The sequence below is a fragment of the Zonotrichia albicollis genome, chromosome Z (genome assembly GCF_047830755.1).
Source record: "Zonotrichia albicollis isolate bZonAlb1 chromosome Z, bZonAlb1.hap1, whole genome shotgun sequence".
Taxonomy (NCBI): Eukaryota; Metazoa; Chordata; class Aves; order Passeriformes; family Passerellidae; genus Zonotrichia; species Zonotrichia albicollis.
In genome coordinates, this window is record NC_133860.1 from 70,690,616 (window position 1) to 70,706,294 (window position 15,679).

Below are 15,679 nucleotides of genomic sequence, written 5' to 3' on the forward strand. Positions count from 1 at the left end.
TCTTGCATGCTGGTGAGGAAGCTGGGAGGAGACACAGCTGGGACAGGTGACCCAAACTGACCAAAGGGATTTCCAGGCCATGCAACTTCATGCTCGGGACATAAAGATGGGAGGAAGGAGGGGAGTATTTGGAATGATGGTGTTTGTCTATGCAAGTAACTGTTATGCATAATGGGGCTCTCCTCTCCTGGAGATGGCTGAACACATGCCTGCCACAGGAAACAGTAAAATAATTCCTTGTTTTGTTTTGCTTGCTTGTGTGTGTGGCTTTTGCTTTCTTTACTGAATGGTTTTGACCTCAACCCTCAATGAGTTTTCCAGCTCTTATCCTTTCAATTCACTCCTCAGCCCCACTGGTGTGGGGATGAGTGAACGACTGCCTCGTGCCTGATTGCTGGCTGAAGTTAAACCACAACACATGCAAACAAGGTAACTCAAATACACCAATTTGAAAAAACAACATATATAAAAAAGGCTAACTTTTGGTTGTTTCTACTCGCATATGCTCATGTTTTTGCAAGATACAAGTGATGTCCTAAAACTTCTGTACTAAAACCAACACCTTGAACTTATTGTGCCATTCTTCTTTAAATGCCTCTTCAACATATCAGAGCATCTGGCAGACAACAGACATGCTTTATGAAAGCCTACGAACCAAGTACAAGGTAGTTCTATGTCATCTGCAATCCATGTGCCTCTGGAGAGGCATCTGCTATCCATGTGCCTCATGTGCAAGCTTGCCTTACCACAGCTCCACATACAGTAGAAAAAACCCCTGAACTGTCATTTTGCTTCCATTATTGCTACATTTGGTGACAGAGCCACAGTCCAAGCTAACGAAATGAAGGACTTTGGATCTCACTCTCCCTGCTTATGTCATCCTTGAGTCTTTCACGGGAAGCCAAAAATAATTGAGGGGGCAGGCAGGTGACTACTGTCCCATGAGTCAGTGCAGATGTGGCACACCACATTCTCCCCACCCATGTCAATTTAGGCTGCATGAGTAAAGCTAGCAATTAAGAGTACAAAACAATTATTCTTCCTGACATCATTCCAGCCTCAGACCATAAGAGCTTCCTTTCACCCTGCCTTTGCCTCACTGTTTTCCTTCAACCATTTCCCAGGCTTCATCTTGAGACAGTTTTGGGGGTAGAATAATGCAAGTCCAGAATACCAAAAAGGCTATATGTTTGAAACTATGAATATCTGTTCCACCAGGAGCCAAGGATATACCTAATTCTACCAGTGTAAAAGTCTGAATAAGCAATAAGCATTATGCTTGATTGTCCCGTGCTGCAATAGGAAACAAAAATGCTGCAAATCTTTGAAGGCTTCTTTTTATCTTCTGGTACTGGCTGGTCCTGCAGGCAGGGATACAGCTGACTTTTAAAAGCATAGCCACAAAAGTAAGAGTTAACCTAGGAGGCTGCAGTTAAGGACCTATCCCACATGTTACATCTTTACATGTTACATCTTTCTGCTCTTCAGGCATGGAGGAGGTGACTTGTTACCTAGAGTTAAACCAAGACCTGTAGAAACTCCAGCCACAACCATTGATAAGGTTTTAGGTTTGAATTTTACTGGAACTAGTATGCTGAGACAAGGTAATTTTGCTCTTTGCTAGCACTTGTGAGGTCTGTGGTGTTTATCAGTAGCAATGCTGTCTACTGAGCAATGAGCTCTATCTGCTGTTTTTATTCTCTGTTTTGTCTACTTGAGATTTTGGGACAGAAACTGTACCTTATAACAGGTTTACATAATTACTTAAATCCTATTTTAAATCTTAATTAGGGGTGTAATGAAGAACTATTAATAATACTCAGAGCAGCATTAATCTATCCCTGCTCTTTCACTTGAATGGTAACAGGAACTAGACCATCAGGGAAATAAATTGAAGACAATTTGAATTTTGAGAGAAATAGCAGTACAAGAGCTTGGGATCTGAATTGCTGCAATAGCTTGGGTCTACAGGAGATCCCAAGGAATGAGGAAAAGGGAGGATGGTGAGCCTACTTACACTCTGATAAAGTAAAATACATGCACAGGACATCACAGAACTCACACCCTGATGCTGAGCAAGTGTTTCAATAAAAATGAATTCAACACAAACTAAAAGAGGGTAATGTCAAACCCTAGTTTAGGCATCTTGCCTGATAAATACAAAAATGGAATATACCCTACCCCACTACCACCCTTAAAAAGCATTTTCCCATTCCCTCAATGGCAGTCAGGCAGGATGAGTAATTATCAAACTGTATCATAGAGAGTGCCGTAAAAGAGATTTCATTCTCACTGAACTGTAAAGTTAACCCCGGGAATCTCTGAATCTTCTGAAAGGGATATCTTTTGTGAAAATTAACAGAACTGACTATGCTTTAAACTAAAAACAAACCGGGAATTAATTTTTCAATTCTGCATGAAACCGAAACCTTTGCAGTGACAGCTGTACCTTTAAAAGTTTTCACTAAGATCACATAATAATATCCTGAGGAAAACTAAAGCAACTTTTTTCCCTCTCAACAATATCAGTTCACAGCTGAACAACAGAAGGGTGGAGGAGGAAATTCCTTTATTCTCACCTTCCAAAAAAAAGTTCCTTTTCAGCAAGCTTAGTACAATGAGTTTGTCATCAATTGTTTGCAGGAAACATCTCACATTTTTTCCTTCTATGCAATGAGTTTAATCACAGAAGGCTGACTTAATTTTATAAAGAAAACAAGGCAAAGGAAAGGCAAAAGCTATGGTCACATAAGATCAGAAATCCCACCAATCTCAGTAAAAGAACCCACACAATGCTCACAGAAAATTCAAGCAATGTATAAACACAAGACCAGAGCACAAGAACAACAGCACATGGACAGCATTCCCACTTTATGCTGGGACTAACTAGAGTTTGTAGATACCTTTTTAATTTTATTTGTTTAAAGGTCTTGTGAATAAACTACTTGGTCTGCAGCAACAATACTGCAACTGGCAAGAACAAGAATTCAAGAGCAAAAATGAAACTTTTACTCTTAGTAATTTCTTTAAGAGGTTTTCTAGTTTTTCTCTAGTGAAAACTATTTCTGATGCAGCTTTTCTTGATGGAATACAAGCCAATTGCTGCTCTTCCATGTAAAGCTCTGAGCTTTGAAAGAATCAACACAAATGCAGTAAGTTGTTTGAGAAGGTTATATTCTAGAAGGAAGCAGAAAGGCATGGAGGAATTGTGCTTTTGGCTGCTTAAATCAACCCCTGTATAAGCATGTCAGCCCTGGGGCTTTACTGCCCAAAACCAGGGCACTGCTCCTAGTCCATCTTTTGGAAAGGCAAAGCAGCACTCTGGGAAGAGACCTGCAGTAAGATGGTGTCCTTCAAGGTGTCCTCCAGGCTTCCTGTTCAGGAGGAGGGTTATGCATGCCATGTATACCTATCTGATGCTGAAAATGCAGATACAGGAGTACCAGCAAAGTGAAAAGGCTTTCCTGGTAACTGCATTCCAGGAAGGCCTCTGTAAATGCAGGCAATATGTTAGGAGCAAATACATAATTCAGTCAAGCTGCCCAAGGTACAATGTGAGCAGTGAATCAGAAGAAGGACTGTCATGGTGACAAGGATCCAATCTTTTACTCCGTCACACCACCAGGTCTTTGTTAACCCTCCAGCAGCTCAGGCAGTTACAGACTCTCTGGTGCACAGCTGGCAGGAGGAGAACTTGGTTCTGACAAGGTTCTTCTGTGCGCTCCCACCACTACTGTCATACAGCACACTGCTTTTTAAACACACATCTCTCTGTGAGAAAGAAACGACAGCATCAGCTGAACACTCAGACCTCTTCCCTGAAGAAAATGACTCAGCCTTCCTCTCAACCTCGCACAAATCAAACAGTGAGTGACCAGAGCTGGGAAAAAGTTTGGATATGTACACTTTACTCTTATATTAGGCTCTTGACCCCCAGCGCCAACAAACACTTAGAAAAACCCCTCATGTAACACCAAAAGAAGAGAAGCAAACAAGAAACAGGCTAAAGGTGGAGGGAAGACCTGGGCTTTGCAGAACAAAAGCCCAGAAATTCATAAGTGAGACAGACATTGCAAATGTAACGCAGACTAGAAAATGTAAGAGCTGCCCCCTCCCACTGAACAAGGGTCTGAGCCCATACCATTGCCCTGGCCAGGCTGACTTGCATGGTCAGATCCCTGTGCAGAGCTGCCTGCTCCAGGGCAGTGATATTACCCACCATCTCCTTCCCATCACACATCTCCAAGAACCAGCATCCTGCTCTGCCACAGGACAGCTGTTTTTTGCTGTTATCCTTTTAACAGCCAAACCAAAGAACTGGCAACACTGTCACAGAGTGTGGGAAACACTGAGAGAGACTAACAACATATTTGTCTGTTATTTGTGTTTGTTAGCACAGAGGAAAATCAGAGGGTCTTCTCCTGCCAAAGCTGGGCCTTTGGCTTGAAGGATTTGAAGGAGGAGTAGCTTATTTCAGAGCTTTCCAGAAAAGGTTATAAGCCTCAGCATCTGAACAAGAACAAAAGACCCAGAGAAGTCCTTCTTTCGGACTTGTCAGGTCTTTATAATACACTCTGAATCTAAATATTTTTGTTAGTTTTTAACTCTGCAGCCCAGAAATATTTTAAAACTTTAAAGATTAAAAAAAAATTTACAGTTAACAAGCCCAAATTTGTTATCACTGAAGCTGCTGTATAGTTATGTAAAAGAGGATTTTATTGATTCCTGAAAACTGCAGAAGAGAAAAATTTGGTTTTAGTCTCTCGTGATATTTTTTCTATCATCTATGGTAAGCTCCATATCAAGCCCATAATCAAAGTAAATACAAATTAAATAGAAAATTTCAAATATTGTTCAATAGCATGAATTAACTGATGTCTAACAACAGAATATATATACAAAATCTGTTTCACCAAACCAATGCAAAATGTATCACCCAGCATCTAGTCCCAAACCTGAAATGCAACAGAGCTGCACAGGCCTATTTCCATACTGCCCAGCTTCTTAAAATGCCTGAGGTCTGGCATGGCTAGGAAGAACCTGAGAAATTTTGTGATCGTGACCCTCTACAGTGGAGGTCTATTGTTGCTGGAACCTACTGCCATGTTCTTGAGGAACAAAACCATCAAGTCACTATAAAATCTTGGCATCGTGACTAGCAAATTTAAGTCCTCCTGGTCTGAAACTGGGTCCGCTTTTCTTCTTTAAAGATGTCAGGCACACTATTTCAAACTCACATTTGCCACAATAAAAGTGTAAATTGTTCAGTGTCTCCTTTTTCCATTTATTCCCCTCCCTTTTGCTTCCAAAGGAAATTATTCATTAGATCCAGCAGCTAGAAAGATAATTTGGCATGATAAATGGCATGATGCATTTCCCAAATGCATTTCCCAATGCATCATCTGTCAGATGACTAATGCCAATGGGATATTGGACAAAGCACCCATGTACACACGTGCCTTTTAACTACAGAGTCAGTCCCCATCCATCAGATACCCATGTGTCCTGCTGCTACGATTCTACTGAAGTTCCAAATCCTCACCCCTTAAGAATGCACAGCCAAAGAGCCGGTAAGTACCTGCAGAGGTAACTTGGCACGATGGTGTTCAGATGTCTAATGTTGACTCTCCCAGTCTAGACCAGCAGTTTTATCTGTGCCTGGAAGACGCAAACCCTCAAAAAGCTTGTGTGAGCAGTGAACCCTGGCCTGATGCTTCCCATTTTCTGCAGAAGCGTCACCATCTGCAACGAGTGGAATGTTGAAGAACCAATTCTTCAATGAAAGAAGACAAAACTGAGCGGGGCTCAACCGGAGCCCAGCCCTGCAGCTCTTCAGAGGTCATGCAGTGTAGCCTGAGTGCTGTCCATGTGTCACAGGCTGTTCATGTGACACAGAGGAAAAGATGGCACAGGTTACACTGGTAGAAATGCTTTAGTCTTTCATTATCTCAGATCCACTGCATCTGCAGATGAACACTTCTGGACAATGCAACTCTGCCACAGCTTTAAATGCAATCTTGCTCTCCATTTACTGAATACTAGCATAAGTAGCCTCCTCTCACTTTCTTTCACGCTCACCACTATTTTTAATAGAAACTGAGCAGTTGATGTGACAAAACTTATGTACTTTTTTCTTTTTTGCCTCTGGGTTTCTTACCAGTACCTAACATCATGACAGACACAATCACACGTTTACCATCTGCACCTGCAGGATTCCAATTTTATGTTCCTGTCTGCAGAAACACATCCTGAAGACAGGCAAAACGGAATGCTTAGAAGCACCATGTACATGCTCCTCTGCTCCCAAGGACATACACCCCAGGCAGGTGGTGATCAGTTGGTTATATCCCGTTGGAAAAGTCCCTTTTTTGTCAGTTCACTCTGCCAAGAACTTAGGGAGTTGGCTTGATTTCTCTTCAGAAAGCATGGACAGTACAGAGTCTTGGAGCATGCAAGAGAACAGTCCTATCATCCTTTTCCTCCAGAAAGAAAACAAGTCTCCAGCAGGACACAGTTTAATACAAACCCTACCCAGCTCTCCACAGCAGTCACATCCCTCATTCAGGCCAGCAAGATACAGCAAGATGACTTGCCAGAGTCAACAAGAACAGTAGGCAAGGTGTGCCCAACAGCTGAACTTCTGAGGTTTCCCCACATCCCACAAGGACAGAGAAGAATAAAGCCATTTTGCTGTTGAACTGTTGCTGCTATACACATGCAACCCCTGAATAATGGAGAAGCCTGGGGAATGAATGGCAGTCAGAATAGCCTAAAAACATTTTATTCAGAGCAGAAGTTCATTTGAAAATGACATCTGACAAAAAGACAATAGCAAAGAATTTCCCCACAAGAAACATTAATTTATTGTAATCTCTTCTTTTCAGCACACTTCATCCTGAAAGCTAGTTTGTCTCAGTCACCAAATATTTGAAATCCAACTCTACTGCTGGCCACCAGCACCCAGCCCCAAGAAATAAATAACATGTCAGTGGAATTAACTGCCACTCAGAGCTAAATTCTGGAGAGTCCGGCACTTATGTGCTGATCTTATCACAAACTGGCTTCAGGACTGTCTAAATATGACAGTAGCTGTTGTCAGCTTTCCAGTGACAACTCCAAATGTGATTTTTTTCCCTAAGGGTGATCCTCCTAGAAATTTCAAAATTACCTGAGCTATCTCTGAGTTCATTAGATGGAAAAATATTTTTCAAGAAGTTTAAGGGCTTAAAATATATCCCAAAATGCCAAAAATGTAAACTAATTAAAAGATATTTTTAATTTGAAGTGAGAACTATTCGCTAGAAGTCTGTCAATACACACTCTGAGCTGCTTGCTATGCCACTTCTGTTCTCATTAGCCAAGTTGATAAGCACATTTTATACATCAAAATGAGCATAAGCCTGGGCCTTACAAATGTATCACTTTAGAAAGCCACGGAGGCAACAGGACAGAGTGACCATCAAAAATGCTGTTAAAAGGTTTCATTTTCAGAAAGTGAATGGGCACTTCTTCAGTCTATGTTAGTTCCTCTTTTAAAAAGTACACTTCAAGATTTAAAGAACTCCCCCAAAAACTGCAGCGGCTGCTCTCCTTCCTCAGAGCTGCTGTTCACCAGAGATTCAGAGGAGACTCATAAGGATTTGGGAGTCAGAGAGGAAGAACAGGCTTTCATTGGCAGTAATGTAAGAGGAAGGTAATACGTCTCTGACATTTTTAAATTAAACAAAGCCAGGAATTGAAACAGGAGAGTGTTAGTGAAAGTCAGAAGAGTGTTAATGAAAGTCCACATTATAATGTAGTGATAGAAGCATTGTGGAGACTGGGAACATCAAATGGATGCAGGACAGGGTCAGGCATTTACCAAATCAAAGAACAGCATCTAAAGCCAGCACAGGTTCTTCTGCGCTACTCTTTAGACCTAACTAAAGTATTCAAAATGGTTGGTTTGATTAAGCCAGTTTCTAGTGATAGACTGACCAGTGTGTTCAGTATATGTACCACTTTCACAACAGAAAAATACAGAATTCTCATAGTTTTACCGTTGCTGTTTTAAGGGCCTTTTCCAAACTAAATGAATATACGATTCTATTAAAATACTGAAAATACGCAATGAAATGGAAAAGTCAGACCGTAACTTTGGCTAACAATTTCTCTTTTTAATGATTACAACCAGCAGCAGGAGCATGGAACAATGAAGAACTGGATCAGTCTCTGCTCTGCTGAGCTCAGCCAAGCCCTGCCAGAACAATTCTGCTGGGAACCTGCCCTGGTGTGTCCCTGTCTCAGCCCCACATTGTGTGAAACAACATGGTGTTGAGGCCTGAATGTGTTTGAATTCTCATGGCTACACTTTCCTACTAAAGCACCTGGTCCTCCAGATCTTCCTTGATATTTTGGCCATAGTCACCCTCTCATAAGTGCAAGCAAGCTGTGCCAGTGAAACGTGTCTTGAGAACATAGGGACAGTCAGAACAACAAACGACGGCACAAGCCCCAACGGTTTGTTCACCTTGCATATACTTAGTTTTAAAATCAGGTTAAATGATCCTCTGGGTTTATTGATAGTAGTTCCCCCACCAGCATGTGGGTTCTCAAGAGCACTGCCAGCAAAAACCTCTTCTTGCGCTCACTCTTGGGGCAGAGCAGCAGCTAATAGGGAACTCTAAAATTGGAAATAAATGACCTATTTCTGAGGAAAGCTGATAGAATAATATTAAAAAGTTTGAGATTGGCTTCACACTGTCTTACTCACAAGGCTACAGGAGTACTGTGATACACTCCTAACAGAACAGAATTAGAGAGACAAAAGATCAGTACAAAAGAACTTACCAACTTCAACAAAAACAATCTTTACTGCTTTACTTGTGCAAGCTTTATTTATATAAGTTAATCTATTTAATTAGTTTGCCAGTAGAGCTTTTTCAAACATGGGTGGATCTTGTTTGTATATTAGCAGCTCTGTTAGGGAGTTCTTCTCACTTGGCACTACTAAACTTGCTCCACATTCAATGAGATACAGAAATAGGGCATTCCAAGCATGTATACAGATGGAGCTGTATTTTTCCCTGGAGTGCTGGGGAAAAAATAGCTGTTATTAAGCTCAACTCAACGCTGGTGTCACTGTCCCAGAACACGAGGCATAAGATGCCCACTCGAATTCTTGGGTTTAATGGTTAAAAAATAAGATCCCTGTTCTCAAGTATCAGTCCCTGGGAAGAACTGTTAGGAAGGAAGCTCCACATGCCCTCAGGTGCATCTGCACCCAGGCACAGTCATAACGACTCAGTAACTCAGTGATTGAAGCAGTGGTGTTTGTGGGTTTGGTGGTGTTTATTTGTCTGCTTGGCTGGTTTTCTTTGCTTGTTTGTTTTGGGGTGTGTGTGTGTGTCTGTGTTTAAGTGAGTATAATCCTAATGTGCCACCAGTTTTAAGGTATTTGAAAATTAATATGACAGGAGAATTTTTTTTGCACTATTTTGTTGAAGTGGTCAACTTTAGTGGCTAGAAAGGGACTAAATGAGATGCATAAAAGTCACCCTTCCCTGCCAGTGCTACACCCACTACACCCTTAAAAACTTTTCCTGATTCACGCATGAATTATACTAACAGATGTTGCATAAAATAACACAAAAACATATAGAATAAAGCTGGTAAAACACAGAGAACCCTTCCCTTCACCATATGAAGTACATATGGTGATGTGACTTTAGTAATTGATACAGACAGTTTTCTGCTCTTTTCCCCTTTTAAATCCAGAAACACAGAAGAACAGGAAAATTATAATGCTCAGAGCCCCAAAAGAAATTATTGTAACCAACAGATTCTAGAGAAAATAAATCCAGAGCTTTGGAAGCATTCTTTCCCCCTGGATCATGATTCATCTCTTTAGTTAATTAGATAAAGATGGAAGAAAATTCCAAAGTGAACAGGATACACTTTCATGATTCAGTAGCACATACCAAAGTTTTCCCTAGAGCTTGTGCATGTCTTTTAAAGCAATATTCCTAACCTTTCTAATAGATGTAGATATGTTTTGGAGGAAATCTGATTTATTTTAAATACAGTATTGTTTTTCTCTGTTATTAATAAGGGATTAAATAAGTAATTCTCTGCCAGTATAATACCTAAGGAACACTCTCATTTTCACACTATACTGCATCTAAGTCTCACACTGAGCAATGCAACACTTGAGTCCTGTTACAATACAGTATTTTAACAACATTTCTGAGGAATTATTCTGAGGATACAGTTTTCTCCTGGAAATCCAGTATCTTACCATCATCAAATAAACAAAAAGTGAACTTTGAACTCTCATTAATTATAAACTTAAATAAAACAATCTATTTTTAAAATTAAGGATGGCATGATTTACAGTTACAATGGATTAATGAAGGTTATTCCCCATCAAAAGTAAGAACAACAATTTGTGCTGATAACCCAGAATTTTAATATGAAAAAATGTATCCTCTTTTTTGTTAATTCTGTCATAATACCAGAAAAGTCAAGCACTGTCTATGTTATTATTTGGGAAACAAGCCTGCAGTAGCAGCTGAAATTACAGTTTCAACTTAGTGAGTTTGAGTGAAAATTATGGAAAAGCCCTGAAGACTGTCCAATGTAGAGAAGAAGAAACAAGAATTCTGTTGTACAGGTGAAAAACTTTGGCACTGATGATTCACACTTGTTTTTTGGGATGGAGTAAGATACATATGTGATCTCCTGAAGTTGTTGTGTGCAACATGTATTTTTTAAAACTTTGTACACATTTCAGTACTGAATAACCATGACTCTTAACTGATGACAGAAAATACTGGAAGGGCCTTGAGATGCCATCATCCTAATCAATATCTGGATTCCTGCAGTCAACTTCAATGACTATGATGACTGGTTACCATAAGGTATTTAAAAACCCCCAAAATTCCCAATCTGACTCTGTAAAAATCTTTCCCATTTGGCATAATATGGGATAGTTAATGTTACCAACTACAACTGGACATCTGTCCTTGTCAGACGGCTGAGATGGAAACTATCCCTAATTGACCTACCCCAAGAGGAAGACTGCGAGGTTTGCTTCCTCACTGGAGACTAACCAGCAGAATCATTCTCCAGGTCCCTCCCTATCAAGCTGTACTGTGAAATACATTCTTAGCAGCAGAAGAATCCCAGATAGGAGAGTTCAAAGATTATGGACTTTGCTAATTTACCAGAGCAATGCATGCCAAATCTTACAGTTAGTTCAGCAGATAAGACTTCAAATTTTGGAGATGTAGAAGAAAAAGAGCACCACTTTGACATACGGCTCAAAGAAAACATAAATTATAGATATAACTGCATCTGTTGGCATTCATTCAGTGCTGCTGCTGCTATATTTCAAAATTAAGCCTAATTTTATAAAACTGCACTCTAGTGGTCTAGGTCAGCAATTCAATTTAAGAACATTCCTCTACAGGACCAATGCAATATCTAGGTAAGCTGGCATCATCATCAATTAACAGGCCAGCTTTTTTTTTCCACAATAATTTGAATGCCAAGCCTATCTGCATCAACTTCAATGGACTTGGTCCTAGCGGGTGGGAGTATTGGAAAAGACTTTTCCTCAATGCATTATCTGTCCAGAATTTCCTGTGGAACCTTCATTAAGTTTTGGCACTGAAACAAATAATAAAAAAAATCCACCTAAAAATGGGAAACAGGCAATGAAAATTGTATCAGAATTACACAGAATTCAGGTTGAACTCTAGCCATCCAAGAAACAGGGTGCACATGAGAACAAAGATCTGCCCCTTCAGCACAGCCTGCTCGAAGAGACAGCTGCCACAGCTTTTTATTTTTTAAAGCGGGGTAGGAGGAAGAAAGAGACCATTTGGTAGCTTGAACAACCCTCTTTATCCCACAGCCATAAATGTACTGCCCATCAGCTGAAATCAGAACTGCCTGAGAATCAGTACAGCAGCACATGAACGAGAGAAAAATCACACTGTGAATAGTGACAATAGGGACAGTTCTGGATGATGCTTTATGTAGCTCTTCTTGTCTTGCTATAAATGGAGTATCAATAGCAGTTGCTAAATCAGCAGGTGTTTCCAGTAGCAAAAGTGAATTTTGCGGTTTAGACAAGACAAACCAGGCATGAATCAAATTATCTTATGATCAAAGTATACATCAGACTGCTCAGGATTCTGCTGGCTGTATTTTTCACTCTGCAAGTCATACAATCCTGTGTTCTTAACTTAGCCAAAACTGTGGCTGAAGTCAACAGGAGTTTGGAGTAATTTAAAAGGACTGCACACATCCCTTGTACAGAAGCTGCACATCCACAATGAAGAGAAATAACCATCAGCTGCCACAAGACCTATTTTTTACTGGCACTATTACAAAATATCTATAAATATGGCTTAATTTACTTAAGAGCTCACCTGGGACTTGTACTCTTTGTACAGCTAGGAAAACTAATACAAAAACAAGAGATCAGGTCTCAAAAGCCAGTATCTCTATGTAACATTTCAGATTTCTCAACACTTATTTTGGCAGAGGCTACAGCAGGGCAGCAAATGGACTGGCATTCAAACATAAAATGAAGATCAATCGATAAAAAACACTTAATACTGAGTGGTCAGAAATGCTTGCAATGAATACACTTAAATGAACACAATTTCAGCTGTAACTTCTGCTGTGCTCAGAGACATAAAAACTGTGATCTAAAGACATGAGAAAACTTGAATTTCTTAGGGAAAAAAAAAGTCACACACTATAACAGATGCTGATATATACATACACAACTTCTTTGGGTTCCTGAGGCTGCTGAGATCAGAAAACGTAATTGTGAAATTGAAATAAATCCCTGCCAGATAGGCAAAACCTCTGCAAAACACTTACACAGCATGAATACAAATTGACATACCAGAGCTATGAGACAATGCTAGAATCAGAGAATATCATTACAACGTTGAACTGTTAATCACCACTTATAATAAGAAAAAAAGTTTATTTCATTGGTAAAATCACAACTGGGGGTATATGCTCTGTCTCTTCTACCAGCAGGCTGGTACTTGCACCTAATGTACATCTTCTGGGACCTGACAGGCAATTCATCATAAGATAAAAACCTAACTTCAGTGTGATGACTGCTCTTTAAGGGTAATGATTAATGGCATCAGGAACTCAAACACTGGTATACCCACAATAGCTGCCGGCCTGCTCACCTCAGTAATAATTTCAATAACTTTTTTTCAAAGAGACACCAATGTTTCGGAAGTTTACACTGCAGTGGTCCTCAGCAGAGGCCAAACAAAAAAGAAAAAAAATACTTAAAACTCATGAACTCGCTTTGCTGTTACAGAGGAATCTAAAAATAGAAATACTTGGAACAAAGATACAGGGGATTTTCTGTTCAAAAAGGGGAGTCCAGGAAAATTTGAGATCGCCATAAAAAACACATGCTGATTAAAAAAATAATTACGTCACGGGTTTCTCAGGCTCTTGCTGAGCCCCCTCCCCACGCCCGCTCCGTGCCCACAGCCCGCCCGTCTCCCGGGCACGGCGGAGCCCCCGGCGGGCAGAGCCGCCCCAGCCTGCGGACACCGCGGAGATGCGGGCACGGACCCGGCGCTGTGTCCGCGGTCCCCGCTCCGGCGGAGCTCCCGCCCGTCCGCCCGGGCCGGGGGATCCCGCGGGGCTGGCGGGCACGCCGCGCACGACTGCCGATGGCAAGGCTGGCATTGTCCCCCTTCGGCATCCCCTCTTTCCTCCTGGCCTCTTCCCTTCCTCTCCGCGCATCTGCATTCTCCTTTCCTCTTCTCCTCTCTCCCTCCCCGCGATTCCATCTTCCCTCCTCGCTCTTCCCCTGCCCCTCCTCGCAGCTCTGCCGACAGTCCCTCACCTCCCCCGCCTTGTCCTGCGTATCCCCCCTCGCCCCTCTCCCGCTCGCAACCCGCCGAGGGCCAGCTCGCCAGCGCCGCAGCCACCGCCGCCTCCCTTCCCTCCGCGCCGGGAGCCGCGCTCTCTCCCTCTCTCTCTCTCTCACACACACACACACACACACATACACAGGCAGACAGACAGGCAGGCAGACAGACAGACGCCGCGCGGACACGCGCATCCCGGCGCTCGGAGGTACCTTATCCAAACCGCTCCCGCTCCTCCGGCTCGCAGCGTGCGCGCCCAGCTCCGCGCGCAGCCCCGGCACGTCGGGTCCCCCTTCCTCCTCCTCTTCCTCCTCCTCTTCCTCCTCCCCACTTCCCTCCTCGCCCGCCCCCTTCGCCGACGCCGAAAGAGGGGGGCAAAGCCACCGCCCGCCTCGTCCCGCTCCGCCCCGCCCCGCCTCGTCCCGTCGCGCCCGTCCCGTCCCGGCCCGCGGGGCGAAGCGCTCCGTGCTGAGGCTCCGAGCGGCCCCCGCCCTGCCGCGCTCGGGTTACCCTCCGCCTGCGAGCCTCTCCTGTTACGATGCCCGCGGCGGGCGGGAGGGGAGGGAGCCGGGACCGGGGGGGCCGAGCCCCGTCGAGAAGGAAAGGAACGCGGCCCCGCGGCTCGCCTCCGGGGAGTGCGCAGGGCAGGAGCTTCGCTCCGCCGCCAGCTCCGGGGGTTTCCAAGCCGTGGGTTTCGGGCTGTTTTCTTTTTGTTTGGTTTTGACTTGATTTTCTTTTTTTTTTCCCTTTTTTTTTGTTTTTTTTTTTTTTTTGTTTTTAATAGGTAGTACTGCTGTCCCGGACTTCTTCAGTGTTGCCTGGATCCCAAATATGCTTGCAAGGATTCCCATTGATTTGCTATTCTTCCTGTGAAGAAGCTCTGCCTTTTATTTTTTGTTTCAGTGCCAGCTCAATTATCCCCTCAGCTCCTGTACTGGACATGAGGAACAACTAACCCTTTCTTTAAGCTGGAGATGGGAACAATTAACCCTCTCTTAGACCTGCTCGTTGGTTTGTAGATCTTCACAGTAATCTCTGTACATCGTTGCATTCCCTGGCTGAAGAGCTGCAGGTTGCTCTCACGGGGACCTTTGTCCACAGACTGTTGTGTACCTCTTATCATCCTTGTTGCACTCCTGAGCATGACCCTGATCTAACAGATCTAAATTTGAGTTGAAGAAATACACAGGATTTAAGATGTGATCAAAGCACGGATTCATACAGTGGCACAATGATGTTTTTCCTTGACAATACTTCATGAGGTTCTTCTGAGCACAGGAGGTGATGTTTCTGTGGCCTGTCATAACCCTGAGACTTTACTCATGCAAGCTCAGAGCCCACCAGTTTTAATGACTGTTTGTCCATGTGTGTTATTTTACATTCACCTTTACTGGACATCTGATATTTAACATTCTGTCTCATAATGTCCAGGTATAATTCTTCACAATCTTTCCTCTTATCACTGCCAAATAAATTCATTTTGATGAACTTTGCTATTTGACTCCATTCCCAGGAAAGGCATGAGTACATTGAACAACACACATTGCAACACTGACTGTTGCAGAACTCTATACCATCCAGCACCTCCCTCCATTGTGAGAACTGGTGATTTATTCGTGTACTTTGAATTTTATCTTCTAAGCAATTACCGAGCTATACCAGGGTTTTCCCTCCTGTTGTTTTCTCTGCTTAGTCTCCTTAAAAGCCTTTGTCAAGAACCTTTTAAACACCCAGTCTGATATGGAAATTAGATCACCCTTATCCACGTTTTTGTT

General features: G+C 42.4%; 1 protein-coding gene across 7 annotated transcripts in view; it reads right to left on the reverse strand.

The window, feature by feature from the left end:
* The window catches only part of PALM2AKAP2 (PALM2 and AKAP2 fusion), a 266,196-nt gene that overhangs the window by 77,205 nt on the left and 173,312 nt on the right, over nt 1-15,679 (reverse strand). Inside the window, exon 1 of one of the 7 annotated variants that reach the window (XM_005493397.4) lies at nt 14,117-14,270. The exons of the other annotated variants lie outside the window; for them this stretch is intronic. The gene's annotated coding sequence lies outside the window, so the exon portion shown is untranslated. Of the gene's footprint in view, nt 1-14,116; nt 14,271-15,679 lie in introns of those variants that run through there. 7 annotated transcript variants of the gene reach the window in all.